Genomic DNA, 25090 nt, shown 5'->3' on the forward strand with positions numbered 1-25090 from the left:
CCGTTTTTGCTTGCACTGCGTAGACTGGCTCAAATTAGCACACTTTTCATCGTTTATCCGGTTGACAAATCGGTAATTATTTTACAAAGCGCGAAAGAAGAAAAACTACCATGCGCGGTTTGCGGCGGCCGCACCAACTAAGGCTGTGACGTTGAGAGGAGGGGCGCCGTGATTGGACGATGCCCAAGGTTAGCAATCACACAAGTTTCGGTTTCGGTTTCGGTTCTGTAAAACATAACCAATGGCTTTGTTGGATGGGCATTCTCAATATCTCAGTAATCATCGTACCGCGCTTCTGCCATGCTGTCGGCTGTAAAATGCGTAAGATAAGCCTCCCAGGACGGCTTGGAATCGTAGCATTCACTACCCGAGGCCTACGCAGTGCATGAACGCCCTCCGCGTCCCCGCAGACGCTCAAATGCCATGCGCTTTTCCCCCATATTTGGAGCTTGCCGCACTCATGCCTGTATCGTAAAAAGCGTGCTCGCACCAGGCCAAGGGTCTGTTGATTCTGGCCTGTGCCCACTGCCTGCAAGCAGTCGGTGCTTATGGCAACAGCACGCCAACGAGAACTCGCTAGCGCGCCAGTGCCAGCCTGCGCGCGTTTTGTGAACTAGTTCGTGTAGCCATGAACGTTGCGGCCCCAAAAAAGGTGAACTCAATATAGAAAACATCGGCGGAAAACAAAAAAGTTAACTCACAAAAAAAAAAGCACGTACCCGCGGGGATTCGAACTTGTGACTCGCAAAACATTTGGGGTCAATTCCTAGCGCCCCAGACTGCTAGGCCATGGAGCGGGACGCGAATGTCTTGCTAATATAAGGTATATATTGTACAACCGGTTTACACTTTTATTTAGTTTTGGCATTTCAAGCCGCTTAGGTGACTATTTGTTGTACTGCGATCGTGCAGTAAGCGTCGCCCGAGTTTCCGCAGTAGCTCACGTCTAGCAATTGCATTTCGTAGACGGAAAAGCGTTCGCAGATGCGTAGTCGTGCTGCTGACCGCTGTGCTTGTTCGCCCAGCGCAAAAACGTGCTTCCCGCGCCCTAGTTTTACGCTGTACGGTAAAAATATCAGTTGATTTTATTTGCTTAGTACCTATATTGACTTCACTGACTCTTCTCCCGCCTTCAAGAGGCCTTATATTTTCCTACTGGCGTACCAGTCAGCGAAGCGTCGCATGTGCAGCGCTTGTGTGAAGCGACCTTGACTTGGACCTAGATACAGTGTACAAACAAACCAAGTAAAGAAAGGCACATTCTTCCATTCACAAACGTGTCCTGGCTTCGTTTCAACTAAGCGAACGAATTGCGACCAAGCAATTTTTTTTTAACCTCCTTGATTGCGACGACCCGCCGGCGGCCGGCGGACGAAACGCTGGGCCGACTGACTCTGTCGGCCGGGGAGCCGTGCAGTAGCGCAGCCGTGGCGCAGCCAATTGCCAGCTCATCCCCTCCTGACGTCACACGAAAACGCCACAGAAAATGGGCGAGCGTAAAGAGAGGAGGACAGCGTTTTCGAATTAGTTTTTCTACTAAATAAAATCGCGTAAACGCGCCTAGAGTGGTCGAAACATGGCCTGGGGACTCCGGACTACAATTTGCGCTAGTAATCCCGCAATGTTTACATATCACTTCAGTGTCCCTTTAAGGAGTTTGTCGATGCCGGTAAGGGGTTTGTTTGGGGGGCTGTATATGTTAAGTACAAATAGACTGGCTTGATTTTTCTTGCGTTGAATGATTTCTACAAATACATAGTCGTCTTCCGGCTGGACAGCAGGAGGGATCTGAACCCGACGTTCCACACACGGGCGGGCAGCGGCCAGGGGAGGAGCAGACGGACGAGGGACCGGAAGTGCTTTGACCGCCGGTGCAGTGTCAGCTGGGGGCACTGCGGTCAGGGGAGCCTGAAGCAAGCGCAACATTTGTTATCATAGAACCTGCATGGGTTAAGAAAGCCTTGAAGACAGAATACAACTTTGCTCCATCTGACATGACTAGCCCTTGGCAACTCGTTCCACGCCCTTTTATCAGCAAAATAGGTTTTCTAAGAGAAAAACAGAAGTGTGGAACAACTTTCCAACTTCGCGTGGCACTGACGTATTAGGGGATCAATGGTGACGTACTACAGGTAGCCTACGCCAGCCACGGCGCAGACTCTGGTGCGCGGCCCAGGTGGCTGCTGAAGAGCTCAAAAATTATGCAATGTCAGGAAGGACAGAGATCCTGCGAGTGGCGAAGTGTATACACGACTCTAGAAAAGGAAGTGGTTGTCATTAGGAGGGTACAGTGGGGCTGTAACCATACACTTTCCGTAGATGGCCATGTTTCGCAATGCAACAGAGAATGTTGAAAAGCAGGACTACAGACAAGAGAGAGAGAGATAGAACATTTATTATCATGTCCAGCAGTAGTGGGGTGGGGAAAGAAGGGATGGGGCGGCGAGGTGCGTGGTGGACCTCCCCGCTACGGCCGCCTACTCACTGCGCGTCTCGGTGGAGACGGCGTTTTCGGCCGTTGCCGCGCGAGGATGTCCATCACCTGCCGGACCGTGCCGCGTTGATGGCCGATGTCGTCGCTTCTTATGGCGAGTGCCATGCTTGGTGGCATTGGGTCTTGGGTGTCTTCTGGGGGCCTGCAGTCCCATAAAAGATGTGGTGTTGTAGCCCTGGCTGCGTACGCGTAGCAGTGTTGACAGTGGTCGGTCGGGTAAACCGTGGGGTAGATGTGCTTGGCGAATACGGGGGTCCATATCGCTTTCGTTTGGAGTTGACGGAGTATCGTCGACTCCGCTCGTGGGAGGTCGGGGTGCGGCGGTGGGTACTTTCGTCTGGTGTCGCGGTACCAGGCTAGAATCTCACCGTATGTGAGGAGCGGCGTGGGTTTGGGGGGGAGCTGTTGGACGGAACGTGCGGGGTCGTGTATGGCTGCGCGACTGGTAAGCGCGCGTGCCGCAGCGTCCGCCTCCGCATTCCTGTTAACAGTTCCGCCGTTCGCTGGAAAGGCCACCCATGCAAATTGTCGTGGAAGACAGCCTTTGAAACTAACGTCTCCGCGTCAAACGGGAGCACACGCATTCTCGGCAGTCTTGCCCACTGCAGCGTGGAGTTGGGGTTCGACAACGCTATTGGGGCCAACCACCCGTTGGCAGTTCGGTCAGCAGTGACCACCTTCCCAATGTTGCTGCCTTGGGACCTGCATCGCATAGACCTCCAAAAGCTGTCTCGTTTCTTGCACCTTTCCTCGGGTCCACGCTGCAGCCATCAATCACTCTCTAAGCTTCCATCATTTCGCTGGCATTAGCTTCGTGCAACTGCGGGGCTCTGCTCATCTCGGAATCGGATTTGCCCGTTTCCACGCAGCTCGCACAGCCCCGTACTGTCCAGGGATGTCAGTTGCGTATTTGCGCTCAGTCGGCGTCAAGACACTCGTGCAGCCTCAGGTCCAACAAGCACTCTCACGCTCATGCATTGCGAGGTCACCGTGTCCTGTGCCTGTCTCTTTACGTCCGTCTGTAAGCAGGCTTTTAGTCTCCTGGAATGGCGGCGCGGGGCACGGCACCGTGACGAGTGCACTCGTACATTGACAGCGCAAAACGCCTTCCTGATTATGTTCGGAAGCCCATCTCAGTTTTGGGGCGAGTGAACAGGAGGTAAACGCTCAATACGTATTCTGGCAATGTATATTGTGGGAAACGCGGAGACTACAAATGCGTTGGTGGAGTAACGAAACGAAGCAGTCAGGTGTGGCATCACCTTGGCCATCTCATTCGCCTTGTCTGGGGCATTCAGAAAGCGGGGCTGCGTCAGGTTTGTTCACACCTTGTTCTCGCAAATTATTCTGCCTTGTCTGGAATAGCCATTCGCATAATTACAGGACTCGCGAAATGTGCATTCAGTACAGATATTCTCTGCGTTAGCCAAGTCGATGTCGAGAAAGATCTGGCCGAGCGGGCTGATCGCAGGCACAGTGCAGTCGTCTCTAGGACGACGGCTGGCTGCGAGATTCTAGCGACATCGGATTACTCCAGTCACCCTCTCACAACTGGACGCACTTACCCGCTGTAAATGAACATTAACGTGTCTCTTCTGTATGCGGGATTGTTTGTTGCTTATTCTGTTGAACATACCAAGGGCCCGTTCCCCTTTCGTCGCAATGTGGTCTACATGAGGCAGGCAATCAAGCTTACTGTCGTAGATATTCCCCAAGTATTTTAAAGATGTCACTTGCGGAATGATTTGCCCTCGGTATGAAAGGCAGACTGTAACAGGAATCAATACGGGAAGTACGAGGACCACACACTTGGCCACATTATTCCATAAAGTAGACCTGTTTCCACCTTTCGACAAAATCCAAATATTTCTGTAAGTGGAAAAATGGCATGGATTTCCAGCGCTGCTGAGGTTAAGTGTATATTATCCGCATAAACAATAGAGCAGACTTTATTGTTAGTAGGAATAGATTGCAGAAAAGCTTACAAGAAAATAAAATGCTCGACCTTTCCCCAGAACACTCGTGGCGTCTTCTGCAGAGGAACACAGGCAGGAGCCGCAGGCAGTCCTGGGCAGCGGCTCCAGCCTCTTTCTGAAAAGGAAGTGATTGTTATTAGGAGGGTACAGTGGGGCTGTAACCATACACTTTCCGTAGATGGCCATGTTTCTCAATGCAACAGAGAATGTTGAAAAGCAGGACTACAGACAAGAGAGAGAGAGATAGAACATTTATTATCATGTCCAGCAGTAGTGGGGTGGGGAAAGAAGGGATGGGGCGGCGAGGTGCGTGGTGGACCTCCCCGCTACGGCCGCCTTAGACGCGTGCTCCCATTGAGGTCCGGGTCCTTCGCTTAGGCGGAGTGATAGCGCACATGAGCTATTGCCGCTCTTAATTTCTGCCAGAGTATATCAAAAAATTTCCAGCTGGGAATAAAGATCGAAATGGGAATTTCCTACCATGAAATAAATTATTCCACCCGGTAATTGTACTTGTCCTGCAAAAGAAAACTAATTTCTAGCTAGAAATGCAGCTGGAAATTTCTGCAATCCAGCTTGAGTTGCAGATTTTTTCAGCTACAAAATAACTACTACTCCAGGTATCAAAATTCCAGCTGGACATAAAGCCCACCAAACCTCGGGTTCTATAATCCTGCAAGAAATAGAATTATTTGCACCTAGGTGCACCACATTGGTGCACTACTTTTGCCAGTAAGGCATTCCGCTTAAAGCTCATTTTTTCAAACTTCAATACTTCCAATTTATGGATAATTAGAACTGTATGATTTGGTCTAGCCAAGCTCCATAGCGGTCGATATTTGAAGAAGCCCACTCATTCGAACACGAATAGGTTCCGCCACAGAGAACTAAAATACACACCACCATGCCGGTGCCTAAGCACCTGGCCCGTGGCCAGGGAAATGCACCCGATGCCTACACATGAAGCTGCGTACAATAGAGAAAGCAACATAGAGTAAAACTGATCTAAAATCCCCCATGGCAGTTTCTCAGAAAAACGTATTCTTTGCGGATTACCTCCTACGGCTTTCAAAGATGCATTTCTGCGTTTTCGGCTTTCGAAGATGCACTTCTGTTTTTCGGCTTTTGCAGATGCATTTTTGCTTTTGCGGCTTTTGAAGATGCGTTTCTGCTCTTTCGGCTTTGGATGGTGCATTTCCGTGCCGTGGAAGATGTGGGCCTCGAGTCTGCGCCAAGATCCACGTGATGACGTGGCTCTGTTGGGCCTCTCCCAGAGAAGTGTGGTGTTGGGGGGCAGTGCCTGTAAATACAAGAAAAAGAACCCAATCAAGGGACCTGTGTTTGCAAATGGAAACAGTTCACTACTGCAGATTCTATTCAACGTTTCACACAACTGCAGCTGTACTGGAGGGCACAAATCAACGAATGAGCTCTGAAAGAAATCATAACAGCATGATTGCTGCCTTTGTGCGGCGAGGAGTAGTAGTATGTAAGTCTTTATGGCGCAAAGGCATCGAGGCCCAAGTGCGCCAGATCAAGATGATTGGTCTTTCAGTCAGTAAAATACAACTGGAACGAATGTGAGGCCTAAAAATAAATATTTGGCATGGGGGTGTGAGAAGATGGTCATGATGAAATGATGACAGCATCCGTGTGTAAACAGTGCCCAGAGCATAAAACATGTCCCACGCGTTATCAAGAAATGTGAAGGCCCCGACTTATCCTACTCTGGACTTACGCACAGGAGGTACGGAGTTTAAAATATCTCGAATGCAAGTTAAAAGGTGGTTCAGTGAATACATATGTTCATCCATTAAAAGTAACGATGGGTGTAGAGGTATGGCATATCTACAAATCTCAGGAAAGTGCCGGCGTCTAGTGTCCTCAAATTTTCTACACTCAATTAGGATATGGAGAACTGAGAGCCATCCTCCCCATCTGTTGCAGACTTGTGATTGTGCGCTGCTAAATAGATAATGTACCATATGTGTGGCAAATTCTCACTATGCATATAGATATTTCAGTGTACAGTAAATGCTCGTTAATTTGACACCCGTTAATTCAGAAATTCGGATAATTCGGACGGCTCTATTGGTCCCGACCAAAGTGCATGTTAGTCTAAGGGACCAAACCTTCGTTATTACGACAGAATTCGGCCCCGCACCGCTTAATTCGGACAAATGCTGACGGCTGCCGCTGCACAAAAGTGTGGTAAATCAGCAGCACTGGAACCACTGGAGTGAAACAGAAACCTGAAAGGCATCGCCATCGTCATCAACCACGATTCTGACGAAGAGTCATGCAAGGAGGTGCAGACACGACATCATCGCACCTCACGAGAAGTCTCGGAGGCGCTTTTGATATTGGAGGACGTTTTCCAGAGCAGTTCCGACAGTTTGTGTGCTGTTGGCCACTTGGAAGAGTTAAGAAAAATTGCACTGCCAGCCGGAATCTGCGCAAAAAAGCTGACGACTATTACAAAATACTTCAGCAAATAAAGGTATGCTTCTCCAACGTGATTTTAATGTTGTTTTTCCTATTCATTCATTAATTCGGCATTCGGATAATTCGGACATTTTTCCCGCTCCCGGGAGATCTGAATTAACGAGCTTTTACTGTACCTTTTTTTTTCTGCAGAATATTCACCCTACTGTGGTTTCATGAAATGTAACTTGTTCAGTAGTAGTTCATCCCATTCTTGTTGCGAGAGTTTTCTTTGCAGAAGTGGCTTTATGTCCTGGTGCAGCACCGGTGATCAGACTATGCCACTGCGGTGTGCGGCCTCGCCAGCACATCAGCGATTTCATTTCCCGGAATGCCACTGTGGCCAGGCAGCCATCAAGTTATTTGGAGGTTTTCAGAAAAGGCCAACATTATCGATCTGATGAGATTATTAAAACCATGTTTCTACTAGCTCTCCCTGTCTTAACGCTGTTAAAACACTCAGTCTAAAAACAATTGAGTGTTGTGCTTTGGTTTTTATAATGTAGTTACTGAGAGTAAAATTTCATGTGCTCCCACTGTAAAAAATACTGGCGTTTGTGTTCATTGTTTTTGTGCTGTCCAAGTTCCGGCCATGGGCTGCACATGAAATAGTGGAAGCAGACTTTGAGGCATCTGTGTAAAAACAATTTTACCGGTACTTGTCTCGCAAATACAAACAATGTAAAATCATATCTGTGGGCACATTCTTTTTTGCTAAACTCTTTCAAGAACACGGGGGCAACAACATTTCAAATACTGGTTTGAATGAGATCCGAAATTCTTCAGCCTGCACGTCGACTTGAAATGGGAAAGGCCTAGCAATTGATGGACAGTTTAAAAATACGTTTTTAGCAGACACGCACGCCATTTCAAATATTACAACACGGGTGCTTTTGAAAAGAGGTGACTTTTAAAGCATACATTAAACCAGTGCATGTTCGCCAATGTGTTAGGCTCCCCATATCCCACCCCACGTACTTTCGCACTCTCACCTGTTCCCCTCTCAACTCCCTCGACCACGTCTGCCTTATCTCACGCACGCGAGACGAAGAGCTGGCAGGCCATATATACGGCCGGTTGGCACAAGGATTGTGTAGTGCACGGTGCATGGCATGGAGAGGAGGGGGCACAAAATAGGCGTTTTATTTTTAGAAACCTTTGAGTTAGGAGTTCGCAAATTACACGAGAACGTGCTCAATATAGTAGCTTAAACGCTTAGCCACCGTGGTCCGTGAGACCATCTAACTAAACCGGCATTTACTCGTACCCCGATAAAAGAAACCGGTCATAAGACACTTTTGCGCAGTCCCTTGAAAATACCATATTTATTCCAGTATAAGGCGAGGTATTTTTCTAAAATACGTAGTCTCAAAGTCATACCCTACCTCATATTCGAAGCTCAGTACAGTACTAATTATCGGATATAGCAAAGAAAATACAAACTTTGGTACGTCACGTTTTATTTCAATGACAGTCATTCCTTTATAACGAAACTGAAACCGTGAGTGCCGTACCCGATATCGGATATAACGAAGAAATATTTGACTAGGAGGATAAGAAGCTACTGCACAAGTATAAAGGCCCTCCTGTTTGTGGACACTGCGGAAAACTTCATCCTGCTCCGTTCTGTGAGGAGCCACCGGACAAAGATCACATCCCTCTTCAAATAAACAAGGACGCAGGCCTGTTTTGTCAAGTGAACTTTGTTGTATTGTAATTTCCCGTACGCATGTTCCGGTTCATTGAAGTTGAAATGCAACAAGGAGAAAGGTAAGGGTCACCTTGTTTGTAGTCGATTCGAAGCCTAAAAAAAGAATTTTTATACCAAGTATTTCTGCACAAGCCAGATTTTCAATTTGTTAGAGCTGATTTTTACTTGTACTGTTACAACGAATATCGGATATAACAAACTAATTTGCTGTCCTGACACTACTTGTTTATAACGAGGTTTGACTGCTAAATATATATATATATATATATATAGTAATTTTCTTGACTCTCCAAACTGCACCCTCTCCTTATAATCAGGACCACCTTGTTATCGAATAAATACGGTAGTATTATCAGATTCCCCTACGTGGAACGCCGAGTGCCGCTGAGGTGCCCATCTAAGTTGGCTTTCCCTCGGGGCAGAGGAAAAATTTGCATCACACCCCTAAAAGTCGGTTAGCCCGCCCGCTCATGGGCAGTGGGCAACTCTTTCCCCTCCTTGCCCTCGCTCTCCCTACCATGACTGCACTACCGCGTTGTGTAAAGCAAGCCATCGACACCTCCCATGAAAAATACGATCCTGGCCCGCCTGCCACACTTCTTTTTCTTTGGCTGTGTTTTCATCGTTCGTGCTTTGTGGGCTTTCTTCCGATGTATAGCTGTGCTGGCTAGTGCTATTGTCAGTGTCCAACCAAAGGTTTATGTAGTGGCTCTAGCTAGCGCGAAGTGGCCGAATTTCAATTTCGCCGTTAAGCTGGAAATCTTAAATCAAGCCGAACGACCATTCACGCCTTTGCAGTGTTTAAATGACAATGCGCCCACGACACCTTGAAAACTCGCTGACCAAATGTAATGTGGTCATATGGATGCGATAAGCCAATAGCCATTGCATCCTAGAAAAGATGGGACTCCAGCTAAATATTGTGGTGCTTCTAGCTGTGCCCGGGTACAACTTAAGAACAGCAACGGAAGTTGCCACTACGCCTCATCGCCACAGCCGGATGTTACTCCGGGCGGCACAAGTAGCGCATTACTGGGAATATTTTGAGCATGACGCAAGCCGTTTCCATGATTTTTTTACTTAATATGCTTATAAACTACTGCAGCGACGACAAACTATGTTAGAAAAGCCAGACGATTTCACACATTCGTAGACATCGCCTTTTAAAACCGTGCAGGGTTCGTACAGAATATTTGACAGAAAATTCAAGGACTTTTCAAGGATTTCAAGGATGAAAATAGGCAAAATTCAAGGAGTGTTAGCAAAATTTTATTTGCTTAGAAGACTTATGAAAGCAGCGCAGTTTTCGCATGGATTTCATTTTCCACAGAAGCTATCTCCAGCTCCTTTTCTTTAGCAGTTCGACGGAAGCTGTTTGCCTTGACTAAGTAGGTAAGGTCGTTTTTTGCCTCAGCTTCTTCCGAAAAACGGTCCGCGGATTCCAGCAGGCACTTGAACTTGAAACACTGAACTTGAAAGTCATTTTTCATGCGCTGCTGGAACTTGTGGAAAAGACTCCAGTTGACATTGGGTCCATCCATGGAAAGCTGAAAAATTTTGCTCATCGGAAAGGACGCCAGCGCTTCCGTCAAATTCTTCATGAGGTCGTCCGCTGTGCTGTGGCCCATGAATGCCGATGTATACCTTGTTGTCACCTCAGCATTGTTTCACAGTCTCACGTGAACATCAAGTTGTTTCTTTTGCAGGTATTCGTTCAACGTTTCATCAAAAAGGACAACAAAACAAAATGGTCAGATTTCTCCATCATGTTCAAGACTTGAGAAGCGAAAAATGGGGGCAGACCATGGCACGCGACATACGTGCATTTTTTTTTCCGAACAAGTGAAGCTTCTCACGATATCGCTATCCGGAAACATCTTTCGGAAAAGCTCGGAAACTGATCCACTGGAGCTGTATGAGTAGTGTGAAGACAACTTTCGTCGTCCACAAAATTTCGGCTTCAATCACGGAGTCATGCCTTCTGCAGTCTTCGTCAAGGGTCGCAGCTCGAGAGGATGTTTCCGTGTTTTCCCGCTGAGAAGTCGTTTCTGTGACGTTTGCCGCTTGCAAAAAACTCGTGACGGAAGAGCAGCCCTCACCTGCCGCAACTTTGGATCGGTGCTTGGCACTTTTCTGATGGCTCTTCAACGCCGACTCCCCCATTGTTGCAATGTCGACCGACCTCTGACATACTGCGTACTTCACTCGATAAGGGTCGCTTGTCTCCGGCCTCACCCAGTGATGATATTCGCTGTGCTCCAGCCACGCAGACTGAAACTAGCACTTTCCACCTGGCATCTTGTCAAAGTAAAGTTGCAGGCATTGCACACAGCACAAACGCGAACTTTCGCTGAGAAATGACGTGCGAGACCGACGCACGCACCGAGTACCGACCGACCATTGATATAACTTGCGTTGGATTGGATTGGATTTCTGGCTCGCATTTGTTGCCAGACGACGCAGGCGCTGCCGGTTTCGAAACCGAAACTTGCTGCTATTGCTCTTCTGTCAAAGCTACTTGTTTTCGCGGTCATTCCTCAGTAAACACGTTTTTGAAATCAGTGCGACTTACGGAAATACGTCGTTCATTTGCTTTATTGAAGCAAAGTCCACTAAATTTTCAAGGATTACAAGGAGCTCATTTATATTTAAGGAGTTTCAAGGGCCCTTGAATTAATGTTATCAAATTCAAGGATATTCAAGGATTTCAAGGGTCTGTGCGAACCCTGTGAGTGATGCGGATGCGAAGTTTCTTATTTGTTCGGTTCCTTTTCCACCTTCGAAGCAGGCCTTGTCGGGCATCCCTAAGATGGAGCAGGTGTGCATCAGTGGCCGGGGTTTCTTGGGTTAGGGCAATTTCTTTCGTGTGCTTCTTGGCCGTGTCAAGTAACCGATGGACCCAGTCATCTAGGTTAGTGATGGAGTCCGCAGGGGTGTCGTCTCGAAAGTCTTTCCAGTTAGTGAGTCTGGCGGTGCCGATGCGTTGATTAGCGTGTCTAGCGTCCGCAATCTCCAGTTGTGTAATATGTTGATCGCTGCCGAGTGTCTCGTCAAGTCGCGTCCACGTGGCACTCTTGATATTATATGTGAAGGTGAGGTCAGGGGTGGTGTCTCGGGAGATGCTGTGGCCAATTCTTGCAAATGTTGCACAAATGCAGAAGGTTCTGAAGTGTTGCATCATATAGTGTTTTGCCTTTCTTGGTGCCTTTAGGTATCCCCATGCTGTATGTTGGGCATTGAAGTCGCCAAGAACGATTAATTTTTGTCCGCGCGTGAGTTGCCGGACGGTTTTAAAGGGACACTGAAGTGAATTTGTCAAGCTCCCGTTTTTGCTTGCACTGCGTAGACTGGCTCAAATTAGCACACTTTTCATCGTTTATCCGGTTGACAAATCGGTAATTATTTTACAAAGCGCGAAAGAAGAAAAACTACCATGCGCGGTTTGCGGCGGCCGCACCAACTAAGGCTGTGACGTTGAGAGGAGGGGCGCCGTGATTGGACGATGCCCAAGGTTAGCAATCACACAAGTTTCGGTTTCGGTTTCGGTTCTGTAAAACATAACCAATGGCTTTGTTGGATGGGCATTCTCAATATCTCAGTAATCATCGTACCGCGCTTCTGCCATGCTGTCGGCTGTAAAATGCGTAAGATAAGCCTCCCAGGACGGCTTGGAATCGTAGCATTCACTACCCGAGGCCTACGCAGTGCATGAACGCCCTCCGCGTCCCCGCAGACGCTCAAATGCCATGCGCTTTTCCCCCATATTTGGAGCTTGCCGCACTCATGCCTGTATCGTAAAAAGCGTGCTCGCACCAGGCCAAGGGTCTGTTGATTCTGGCCTGTGCCCACTGCCTGCAAGCAGTCGGTGCTTATGGCAACAGCACGCCAACGAGAACTCGCTAGCGCGCCAGTGCCAGCCTGCGCGCGTTTTGTGAACTAGTTCGTGTAGCCATGAACGTTGCGGCCCCAAAAAAGGTGAACTCAATATAGAAAACATCGGCGGAAAACAAAAAAGTTAACTCACAAAAAAAAAGCACGTACCCGCGGGGATTCGAACTTGTGACTCGCAAAACATTTGGGGTCAATTCCTAGCGCCCCAGACTGCTAGGCCATGGAGCGGGACGCGAATGTCTTGCTAATATAAGGTATATATTGTACAACCGGTTTACACTTTTATTTAGTTTTGGCATTTCAAGCCGCTTAGGTGACTATTTGTTGTACTGCGATCGTGCAGTAAGCGTCGCCCGAGTTTCCGCAGTAGCTCACGTCTAGCAATTGCATTTCGTAGACGGAAAAGCGTTCGCAGATGCGTAGTCGTGCTGCTGACCGCTGTGCTTGTTCGCCCAGCGCAAAAACGTGCTTCCCGCGCCCTAGTTTTACGCTGTACGGTAAAAATATCAGTTGATTTTATTTGCTTAGTACCTATATTGACTTCGCTGACTCTTCTCCCGCCTTCAAGAGGCCTTATATTTTCCTACTGGCGTACCAGTCAGCGAAGCGTCGCATGTGCAGCGCTTGTGTGAAGCGACCTTGACTTGGAGCTAGATACAGTGTACAAACAAACCAAGTAAAGAAAGGCACATTCTTCCATTCACAAACGTGTCCTGGCTTCGTTTCAACTAAGCGAACCAATTGCGACCAAGCAATTTTTTTTTTAACCTCCTTGATTGCGACGACCCGCCGGCGGCCGGCGGACGAAACGCTGGGCCGACTGACTCTGTCGGCCGGGGAGCCGTGCAGTAGCGCAGCCGTGGCGCAGCCAATTGCCAGCTCATCCCCTCCTGACGTCACACGAAAACGCCACAGAAAATGGGCGAGCGTAAAGAGAGGAGGACAGCGTTTTCGAATTAGTTTTTCTACTAAATAAAATCGCGTAAACGCGCCTAGAGTGGTCGAAACATGGCCTGGGGACTCCGGACTACAATTTGCGCTAGTAATCCCGCAATGTTTACATATCACTTCAGTGTCCCTTTAAGGAGTTTGTCGATGCCGGTAAGGGGTTTGTTTGGGGGGCTGTAAATGTTAAGTACAAATAGACTGGCTTGATTTTTCTTGCGTTGAATGATTTCTACAAATACATAGTCGTCTTCCGGCTGGACAGCAGGAGGGATCTGAACCCGACGTTCCACACACGGGCGGGCAGCGGCCAGGGGAGGAGCAGACGGACGAGGGACCGGAAGTGCTTTGACCGCCGGTGCAGTGTCAGCTGGGGGCACTGCGGTCAGGGGAGCCTGAAGCAAGCGCAACATTTGTTATCATAGAACCTGCATGGGTTAAGAAAGCCTTGAAGACAGAATACAACTTGGCTCCATCTGACATGACTAGCCCTTGGCAACTCGTTCCACGCCCTTTTATCCGCAAAATAGGTTTTCTAAGAGAAAAACAGAAGTGTGGAACAACTTTCCAACTTCGCGTGGCACTGACGTATTAGGGGATCAATGGTGACGTACTACAGGTAGCCTACGCCAGCCACGGCGCAGACTCTGGTGCGCGGCCCAGGTGGCTGCTGAAGAGCTCAAAAATTATGCAATGTCAGGAAGGACAGAGATCCTGCGAGTGGCGAAGTGTATACACGACTCCTGAAAAGGAAGTGGTTGTCATTAGGAGGGTACAGTGGGGCTGTAACCATACACTTTCCGTAGATGGCCATGTTTCGCAATGCAACAGAGAATGTTGAAAAGCAGGACTACAGACAAGAGAGAGAGAGATAGAACATTTATTATCATGTCCAGCAGTAGTGGGGTGGGGAAAGAAGGGATGGGGCGGCGAGGTGCGTGGTGGACCTCCCCGCTACGGCCGCCTACTCACTGCGCGTCTCGGTGGAGACGGCGTTTTCGGCCGTTGCCGCGCGAGGATGTCCATCACCTGCCGGACCGTGCCGCGTTGATGGCCGATGTCGTCGCTTCTTATGGCGAGTGCCATGCTTGGTGGCATTGGATCTTGGGTGTCTTCTGGGGGCCTGCAGTCCCATAAAAGATGTGGTGTTGTAGCCCTGGCTGCGTACGCGTAGCAGTGTTGACAGTGGTCGGTCGGGCAAACCGTGGGGTAGATGTGCTTGGCGAATACGGGGGTCCATATCGCTTTCGTTTGGAGTTGACGGAGTATCGTCGACTCCGCTCGTGGGAGGTCGGGGTGCGGCGGTGGGTACTTTCGTCTGGTGTCGCGGTACCAGGCTAGAATCTCACCGTATGTGAGGAGCGGCGTGGGTTTGGGGGGGAGCTGTTGGACGGAACGTGCGGGGTCGTGTATGGCTGCGCGACTGGTAAGCGCGCGTGCCGCAGCGTCCGCCTCCGCATTCCTGTTAACAGTTCCGCCGTTCGCTGGAAAGGCCACCCATGCAAATTGTCGTGGAAGACAGCCTTTGAAACTAACGTCTCCGCGTCAAACGGGAGCACACGCATTCTCGGCAGTCTTGCCCACTGCAGCGTGGAGTTGGGGTTCGACAACGCTATTGGGGCCAACCACCCGTTGGCAGTTCGGTCAGCAGTGACCACCTTCCCAATGTTGCTGCCTTGGGACCTGCATCGCATAGACCTCCAAAAGCTGTCTCGTTTCTTGCACCTTTCCTCGGGTCCACGCTGCAGCCATCAATCACTCTCTAAGCTTCCATCATTTCGCTGGCATTAGCTTCGTGCAACTGCGGGGCTCTGCTCATCTCGGAATCGGATTTGCCCGTTTCCACGCAGCTCGCACAGCCCCGTACTGTCCAGGGATGTCAGTTGCGTATTTGCGCTCAGTCGGCGTCAAGACACTCGTGCAGCCTCAGGTCCAACAAGCACTCTCACGCTCATGCATTGCGAGGTCACCGTGTCCTGTGCCTGCCTCTTTACGTCCGTCTGTAAGCAGGCTTTTAGTCTCCTGGAATGGCGGCGCGGGGCACGGCACCGTGACGAGTGCACTCGTACATTGACAGCGCAAAACGCCTTCCTGATTATGTTCGGAAGCCCATCTCAGTTTTGGGGCGAGTGAACAGGAGGTAAACGCTCAATACGTATTCTGGCAATGTATATTGTGGGAAACGCGGAGACTACAAATGCGTTGGTGGAGTAACGAAACGAAGCAGTCAGGTGTGGCATCACCTTGGCCATCTCATTCGCCTTGTCTGGGGCATTCAGAAAGCGGGGCTGCGTCAGGTTTGTTCACACCTTGTTCTCGCAAATTATTCTGCCTTGTCTGGAATAGCCATTCGCATAATTACAGGACTCGCGAAATGCGCATTCAGTACAGATATTCTCTGCGTTAGCCAAGTCGATGTCGAGAAAGATCTGGCCGAGCGGGCTGATCGCAGGCACAGTGCAGTCGTCTCTAGGACGACGGCTGGCTGCGAGATTCTAGCGACATCGGATTACTCCAGTCACCCTCTCACAACTGGACGCACTTACCCGCTGTAAATGAACATTAACGTGTCTCTTCTGTATGCGGGATTGTTTGTTGCTTATTCTGTTGAACATACCAAGGGCCCGTTCCCCTTTCGTCGCAATGTGGTCTACATGAGGCAGGCAATCAAGCTTACTGTCGTAGATATTCCCCAAGTATTTTAAAGATGTCACTTGCGGAATGATTTGCCCTCGGTATGAAAGGCAGACTGTAACAGGAATCAATACGGGAAGTACGAGGACCACACACTTGGCCACATTATTCCATAAAGTAGACCTGTTTCCACCTTTCGACAAAATCCAAATATTTCTGTAAGTGGAAAAATGGCATGGATTTCCAGCGCTGCTGAGGTTAAGCGTATATTATCCGCATAAACAATAGAGCAGACTTTATTGTTAGTAGGAATAGATTGCAGAAAAGCTTACAAGAAAATAAAATGCTCGACCTTACCCCAGAACACTCGTGGCGTCTTCTGCAGAGGAACACAGGCAGGAGCCGCAGGCAGTCCTGGGCAGCGGCTCCAGCCTCTTCAATGCCAATCGTCGCGTGGTGGAGAAAATCCCAGGCCAGATTCTGAAAAGGAAGTGATTGTTATTAGGAGGGTACAGTGGGGCTGTAACCATACACTTTCCATAGATGGCCATGTTTCTCAATGTAACAGAGAATGTTGAAAAGCAGGACTACAGACAAGAGAGAGAGAGAGATAGAACATTTATTATCATGTCCAGCAGTAGTGGGGTGGGGAAAGAAGGGATGGGGCGGCGAGGTGCGTGGTGGACCTCCCCGCTACGGCCGCCTACAGGGTTAGTACAGAATATTTGACTCAAAATTCAAGGACTTTTCAAGGATTTCAAGGATGAAAATGGGCAAAATTCAAGGAGTGTCACAAAATTTTATATGCTTACAAGACTTATGAAAGCAGCGCAGTTTTCGCATGGATTTTTTTTTCCACAGAAGCTATCTCCAGCTCCTTTTATTTATCAGTTCGACGGAAGCTGTTTGCCTTGACTAAGTAGGTGAGGTCGTTTTTCACTTCAGCTTCTTCCGAAAAACAGTCCGCGGATTCCAGAAGGCACTTGAGAGCTTTTTGAAGCTTTGACTTCCTCCCTTGCATCTTATCAAGCTCTTTCTCGAGCTCTTTTCTCTTTGAAGTTGCCTGCCGTGACAGTGCTTGTTTCTTTTGTTCGGCTAGGTATGCAGCATACCTATGCCGGGATTGGTGCACTGACGCCTCCAACTCTTTTGAAATTGGAACGTTCAGCAGGCCGCCATGGTTTTTCACAGCCTTGCAGATAACTCGTTGAGAAATATACGACAGCTCGGCCAAATTCTCGACCGCAACCTGCTTATTGATGCTGAAGCTCGATAAGGGTCGCTTGTCTCCGGCCTCACCCAGTGACGATATTCGCTGTGCTCCAGCCACGCAGACTGAAACTTGCACTTCCGCCTGGCATCCTGTCAAAGTAAAGTTGCAGGCATTGCACTCAGCACAAACGCAAACGTTCGCCGAGAAATGACGCGCGAGGCCGACGCATGGACAGAGTACCGACCGACCGTTGATATAACTTGCGTTGGATTGCATTGGATTTCTGGCTCCCATTTGTTGCCAGACGATGCAGGCGCTGCCGATTTCAGAACCGAAACTTGCTGTTGCTCTTCTGTCAAGGCTACTTGTTTTCGCGGTCATTCCTCAGTAAACGCGTTTTTGAAATCAGTGGGACTTACGGAAATACGTCGTTCATTTGCTTTATTAAAACAAAGTCCACTAAATTTTCAAGGATTACAAGGAGCTCACTTATATTTAAGGAGTTTCAAGGGCCCTTGAATGAATGTTATCAAATTCAAGGATATTCAAGGATTTCAAGGGTCTGTGCGAACCCTGAAAACGCGTGCTCCCATTGAGGTCCGGGTCCTTCGCTTAGGCGGAGTGATAGCGCACATGAGCTATTGCCGCTCTTAATTTCTGCCAGAGTATATCAAAAAATTTCCAGCTGGGAATAAAGATCGAAATGGGAATTTCCTACCATGAAATAAATTATTCCACCCGGTAATTGTACTTGTCCTGCAAAAGAAAACTAATTTCTAGCTAGAAATGCAGCTGGAAATTTCTGCAATCCAGCTTGAGTTGCAGATTTTTTCAGCTACAAAATAACTACTACTCCAGGTATCAAAATTCCAGCTGGACATAAAGCCCACCAAACCTCGGGTTCTATAATCCTGCAAGAAATAGAATTATTTGCACCTAGGTGCACCACATTGGTGCACTACTTTTGCCAGTAAGGCATTCCGCTTAAAGCTCATTTTTTCAAACTTCAATACTTCCAATTTATGGATAATTAGAACTGTATGATTTGGTCTAGCCAAGCTCCATAGCGGTCGATATTTGAAGAAGCCCACTCATTCGAACAAGAATAGGTTCCGCCACAGAGAACTAAAATACACACCACCATGCCGGTGCCTAAGCACCTGGCCCGTGGCCAGGGAAATGCACCCGATGCCTACACATGAAGCTGCGTACAATAGAGAAAGCAACATAGAGTAAAACTGATCTAAAATCCCCCATGGCAGTTTCTCAGAAAAACGTATTCTTTGCAAATTACCTCCTACGGCTTTCAAAGATGCATTTCTGCGTTTTCGGCTTTCGAAGATGCACTTCTGTTTTTCAGCTTTTGCAGATGCATTTTTGCTTTTGCGGCTTTTGAAGATGCGTTTCTGCTCTTTCGGCTTTGGATGGTGCATTTCCGTGCCGTGGAAGATGTGGGCCTCGAGTCTGCGCCAAGATCCACGTGATGACGTGGCTCTGTTGGGCCTCTCCCAGAGAAGTGTGGTGTTGGGGGGCAGTGCCTGTAAATACAAGAAAAAGAACCCAATCAAGGGACCTGTGTTTGCAAATGGAAACAGTTCACTACTGCAGATTCTATTCAATGTTTCCCACAACTGCAGCTGTACTGGAGGGCACAAATCAACGAATGAGCTCTGAAAGAAATCATAACAGCATGATTGCTGCCTTTGTGCGGCGAGGAGTAGTAGTATGTAAGTCTTTATGGCGCAAAGGCATCGAGGCCCAAGTGCGCCAGATCAAGATGATTGGTCTTTCAGTCAGTAAAATACAACTGGAACGAATGTGAGGCCTAAAAATAAATATTTGGCATGGGGGTGTGAGAAGATGGTCATGATGAAATGATGACAGCATCCGTGTGTAAACAGTGCCCAGAGCATAAAACATGTCCCACGCGTTATCAAGAAATGTGAAGGCCCCGACTTATCCTACTCTGGACTTACGCACAGGAGGTACGGAGTTTAAAATATCTCGAATGTAAGTTAAAAGGTGGTTCAGCGAATACATATGTTCATCCATTAAAAGTAACGATGGGTGTAGAGGTATGGCATATCTACAAATCTCAGGAAAGTGCCGGCGTCTAGTGTCCTCAAATTTTCTACACTCAACTAGGATATGGAGAACTGAGAGCCATCCTCCCCATCTGTTGCAGACTTGTGATTGTGCGCTGCTAAATAGATAATGTACCATATGTGTGGCAAATTCTCACTATGCATATAGATATTTCAGTGTACAGTAAATGCTCGTTAATTTGACACCCGTTAATTCAGAAATTCGGATAATTCGGACGGCTCTATTGGTCCCGACCAAAGTGCATGTTAGTCTAAGGGACCAAACCTTCGTTATTACGACAGAATTCGGCCCCGCACCGCTTAATTCGGACAAATGCTGACGGCTGCCGCTGCACAAAAGTGTGGTAAATCAGCAGCACTGGAACCACTGGAGTGAAACAGAAACCTGAAAGGCATCGCCATCGTCATCAACCACGATTCTGACGAAGAGTCATGCAAGGAGGTGCAGACACGACATCATCGCACCTCACGAGAAGTCTCGAAGGCGCTTTTGATATTGGAGGACGTTTTCCAGAGCAGTTCCGACAGTTTGTGTGCTGTTGGCCACTTGGAAGAGTTAAGAAAAATTGCACTGCCAGCCGGAATCTGCGCAAAAAAGCTGACGACTATTACAAAATACTTCAGCAAATAAAGGTATGCTTCTCCAACGTGATTTTAATGTTGTTTTTCCTATTCATTCATTAATTCGGCATTCGGATAATTCGGACATTTTTCCCGCTCCCGGGAGATCTGAATTAACGAGCTTTTACTGTACCTTTTTTTTTCTGCAGAATATTCACCCTACTGTGGTTTCATGAAATGTAACTTGTTCAGTAGTAGTTCATCCCATTCTTGTTGCGAGAGTTTTCTTTGCAGAAGTGGCTTTATGTCCTGGTGCAGCACCGGTGATCAGACTATGCCACTGCGGTGTGCGGCCTCGCCAGCACATCAGCGATTTCATTTCCCGGAATGCCACTGTGGCCAGGCAGCCATCAAGTTATTTGGAGGTTTTCAGAAAAGGCCAACATTATCGATCTGATGAGATTATTAAAACCATGTTTCTACTAGCTCTCCCTGTCTTAACGCTGTTAAAACACTCAGTCTAAAAACAATTGAGTGTTGTGCTTTGGTTTTTATAATGTAGTTACTGAGAGTAAAATTTCATGTGCTCCCACTGTAAAAAATACTGGCGTTTGTGTTCATTGTTTTTGTGCTGTCCAAGTTCCGGCCATGGGCTGCACATGAAATAGTGGAAGCAGACTTTGAGGCATCTGTGTAAAAACAATTTTACCGGTACTTGTCTCGCAAATACAAACAATGTAAAATCATATCTGTGGGCACATTCTTTTTTGCTAAACTCTTTCAAGAACACGGGGGCAACAACATTTCAAATACTGGTTTGATAGGTTCCTTGGAATGAGATCCGGAATTCTTCAGCCTGCACGTCGACTTGAAATGGGAAAGGCCTAGCAATTGATGGACAGTTTAAAAATACGTTTTTAGCAGACACGCACGCCATTTCAAATATTACAACACGGGTGCTTTTGAAAAGAGGTGACTTTTAAAGCATACATTAAACCAGTGCATGTTCGCCAATGTGTTAGGCTCCCCATATCCCACCCCACGTACAAACTTTGTGCAGGGCTTGTCTGGAAGGCAACAGACCCAAGTGGAAAAGAAGCCTGAAGAGTAGCTCTGGGTCTAACATTTTTAATGATGGTGTCAATGCCAACTTCTACACCACACTCTTATAGTCTAGACGATCTTACTAGACTATTAAAAAGCCTCACATGACATGCTTTGTCCAATGCCTAGGAGTGGTGGGAAATTACCTTTCAATCGTTCAGTGTATTATACACTTCATTTTAGTTTGTTTGATGTGTGAGATCCTTTCGATCCAGCAGAACACAAAGAAACTTGTTTATTTTTCACTGGTATGTCTACTCCTGTGAGTGGACGCTAGGCAATGGTTAAATGGCACGGTCTATGAAACAGAAGGCCGGTGCCCTTTTCAGGATACAGTTTATATCCGTTTTTTTTTTTTCTGCCCACTTCGAAAGTTTCTTCCCACGTAGTCTGCTGACGGATGATGGCATATCTTTCAGGTCAGATGCGCAAAACCTGCCCCTGCCAGTGACTAGGAGGAGGGGTAGAAGCACGAAATACCAGTTCTCCCGCCCGCTCGGAAGCCGAAGCTGGATTGAACGCCGGCCATGGCCTCGAGTCATTGCCCACGTTTTGAGGAAGGCGATAACGAGGCGTCCTCTGCTTTCACTCGTTAGGGCAATGCTGCTCCCTTTCAGGACAAAAGGTGGACTGCAATCACAAACCTTTTCAAGCACTCCTGCTTCCCAATCCCAGTGCAGTGTTGTTAAACTTTTCATTCCTTTGAACTGAGATGGCTTCCCTTGCGGTTTTAAGTAACGAGCCGTTACTGTATAAACAAACACTACAAGCTGTGTGAAGTGCTCACACCAATCCCAGGTACCTCGCACGAGGAAGGTGTTACCTAGGATCTCTTAAGCTTCTTTACCTGGCACAGTGGTGCAGCTTTGTCGTCATCGTTTTCTCCATCTGCTCTTTCGGCTTTCGAAGATGCATTCACGAGCAGTTGAGGACATGCAGATCGGCTCTTTTGGCTTGCAAAAATGCGTTTCCAGGCAGTGGATGAGACGTGGGGTTCGAGTTCCTCTTCGCAGAGAACGTTGCGATGACGTGGCTCTGCAGCAGTTCTCCCGAAGCAGTGTGGTGTTGGAGGGCAGTCCCTGTGAACACAGGAAAACGAATTCAAGGAATGCAAATGAACCCATTTCACTGCTGTAAGTTCCATGTAATGTTTCACAAAAGAACTTCAGCTACACTGCAGGGCATAAATCAACGAATCAGCTCCGAAAGAAGACATGATGGCATGAACTGCTGCCTATCTGAGCGGCTAGAAGCTTGACCTGCCAGGTTACTGTCACAAACAAAAAGAATTAGAAAACTTGAGTCAATCATACAGAAAACGCTTCGCAAAAGAGCACCACGTATAGGAACGATATGCAGTCGTGAAAGCTCGTTAATTCAAACTCAAATAATCAGGAATTATTTGAGCTGGCCAAGACTCCCCACAAGTCAATGTATAAAGAAGCCCCTCAATCCTAACCCGAGCAGGTTCTGCCACGGGAAATTCGAACTACGCAACACCATGGCGGGGTCTTGGTGCCTGGCATGCACGCACTGAAATGCACCCGCAGCCCACAATGAGGTGCGCAGAACGAAGAAGGCACAAGACTAAAACCAATTTAAATCCCACAGGACGGATGTTCTGGTAAATGTACTGCTTGCGGATAACGCCAATGAGGACACGAGTGCAGTGGTGTGCAGTCCGCGGACAGACGTGAACATCATTTCTCAGGAGACAAGCGCAAAACCCACCCCTGCCAGTTAGGAGGAGGAGGAGGAGGAGGAGGAGGAGCACGAAGCCACAGTTCGGCCGCCCGCTCGGAAGCCAAAGCCGGACTAAACACCAGCCATGCCCCCCGAGTCATGGCCCACGTTTTGAGGAAGGCAAAGAGGAGGCCGTCCTCTGCTTTCCCTCGTTGGAGCAAAGAGTGCTGGCTGCTGCCTTTCAGGACAAGAGGTGGACTGCGGTCACAAACTTCTTCAAACACTGCTGCTTCCCAATCGCAGTGCAGTGTTGTTAAACTTCACTTTCATTAGTTCGAACTGAGATGGCTTCCCTTGCAGTTTTAATTATCGAGCAATTACTGTACAAACACTACAAGCTCTGTGAAGCACTGAAGCCAATTACAGGCACTGCGCCCGAGGCAGGCCTTACCTGAGACCGCTTCCTCCTTTATAGCTGGCATCATCCTCGTCTTCTCCTTCTGCTCCTTCAGCTTTCGAAGATGCATATCCGAGCAGTTGAGGACACGCGGATCTGCTCCTTCGGCTTTATAAGATGCGTTTCCAAGCAGTGGACGACACGTGGGGTTTGAGTTCGTCTTCGCAGAGAACGTTGCGATGACGTGGCTCTGTTGCAGCTCTCCCGCAGCAGTGTGGTGTTGGGGGGCAGTGCCTGTGAACACACAAATGAACACATTTCACAACTGTAAATTCTATGCAATGTTTCACGCAACTACTGCAGCTGCACAGCAGGGCATAAATCGGCACATCAGCTCCGAAAGAAGTCATGATGGCACGATTGCTGCCTATTCGTGCGGCGAGGAGCTTGACCTGATGATGAAATGGAATGAACTGGGTTAAACTCTCCGGCTTGCAGTCCCCAAGTTTGTATGGTTTACAGTTTGTAGGGTCTGTCAGGTTTGGCGTTGCACGCACGCAAAATGCAGCAAACGTTACACTAAAACTGACTAATGTCCTTTTCAAAGATGAAAGTGCACATGAATGCCTGCAGAGTAATAGAAATAGTGTACTGCCATTCCGGTGCTCGTACACCGAAGAGGGTTCGTACGGGCTTCAAAAGCCGAAGTAATAGAAATAGTGTACTGCCATTCCGGTGCTCGTACACCGAAGAGGGTTCGTACGGGCTTCAAAAGCCGAAATTCAAGGGTTTTCAAGGACTTTCAAGGACCAGAAAACACATTTTCAAGGTCCCCATCATATGTTTTATCTATGATTATTTAACTATTTTTCAACACAATGCAAAATTTTGATATTGCCTAATACCTAAGAACATTAATGCACATTTACATAGGTGCTATGGGTTCTTGAATGCTCCCCCGGCTTTATTTTTTTTTTATTTCGTAGTTTGCATTTGGAGGTTTTTCTTTTTTCTTGGTGTTTTGCTGAGGCTGTTTTATTTCAAAACTTAGTTAATGTTGCCTGCATCTTCTGCTTTGTCAGCAAGAGTATCAGCTGAAATTAACTTAGCAAGTGTTGCTGCAAGGAAGGATGAACTATGTACTCGTCCACCATTTGCACGTAAAAGGAAACACAAATGGAGCGTATGAAGCACAGCAAACATGCAATGAAAGGCCGTCCACAGACTAGATAAAACATGCAAGATAGAGAACACAAGCCGGTTTTCACGGGATTGCATCGTGACATGAATTCTATCGAGGAGTGCTGCTCCCAATGTTGCCTCGTAATAATGAGAACCCACAACTCGTAATTTCACGCAATACACTGAAACTTGATTGTTACAATGTTTCTTTACATTTTTAACACCTAAACGTCACGACAAACACTTTAAACTCTTGTGAAAAGGTAGGGTCATTGGTTCTCTCCAGAAAAATCAAGGGTTATCAAGGACCATTAAAAAATTCCCGGACTTTCCAGGCCTTGAAATTTACACTTCTAAATTCAAGGGTTTTCAAGGTTTTTAAGGTTTTCAAGACCTGTGCGAACCTTGACCGAAGCACCAAGGCACTGTTTTTACACTAGACATTGGGCACTGTTACAAGTTAAGGGAGAAGATGTTTCTTCAGGGTGTCTAGCAAATTGCCTAATTCGATTTCCCTGACTTCTTCCATGACCATTTTAAACGAAATTTCCTGACCTATACAACAGGCGCCATTCTGTGGAAATGGTCCATGAAGCGTAGAGAAATTGTATCATAGGGAAAAACACATTTGTTGCAAGTGCACTAATTCTCAACAATGCATTTTAATTAACTTCAGTTTGATGTTTGCTTGCCCTCAGTTGCGGCTTCAG

General features: G+C 47.7%; 1 long non-coding RNA gene across 1 annotated transcript; it reads right to left on the reverse strand.

Annotated features, from left to right (window-relative positions):
• Positions 1-5532: 5532 nt before the first annotated feature.
• Positions 5533-23449, reverse strand: LOC144164552 (uncharacterized). The gene is made up of 5 exons (XR_013321211.1): positions 23253-23449; positions 21966-22197; positions 18643-18886; positions 16468-16615; positions 5533-5770 (listed from the first exon to the last, which is right to left on the reverse strand). It is a non-coding gene; the product is annotated as an uncharacterized LOC144164552 (long non-coding RNA).
• Between the last annotated feature and the right edge of the window lie 1641 nt (positions 23450-25090).

This window comes from Haemaphysalis longicornis, unplaced genomic scaffold (assembly GCF_048455015.1).
Source record: "Haemaphysalis longicornis isolate Haplotype H1 unplaced genomic scaffold, Haemaphysalis longicornis Haplotype H1 scaffold_1, whole genome shotgun sequence".
Taxonomy (NCBI): Eukaryota; Metazoa; Arthropoda; class Arachnida; order Ixodida; family Ixodidae; genus Haemaphysalis; species Haemaphysalis longicornis.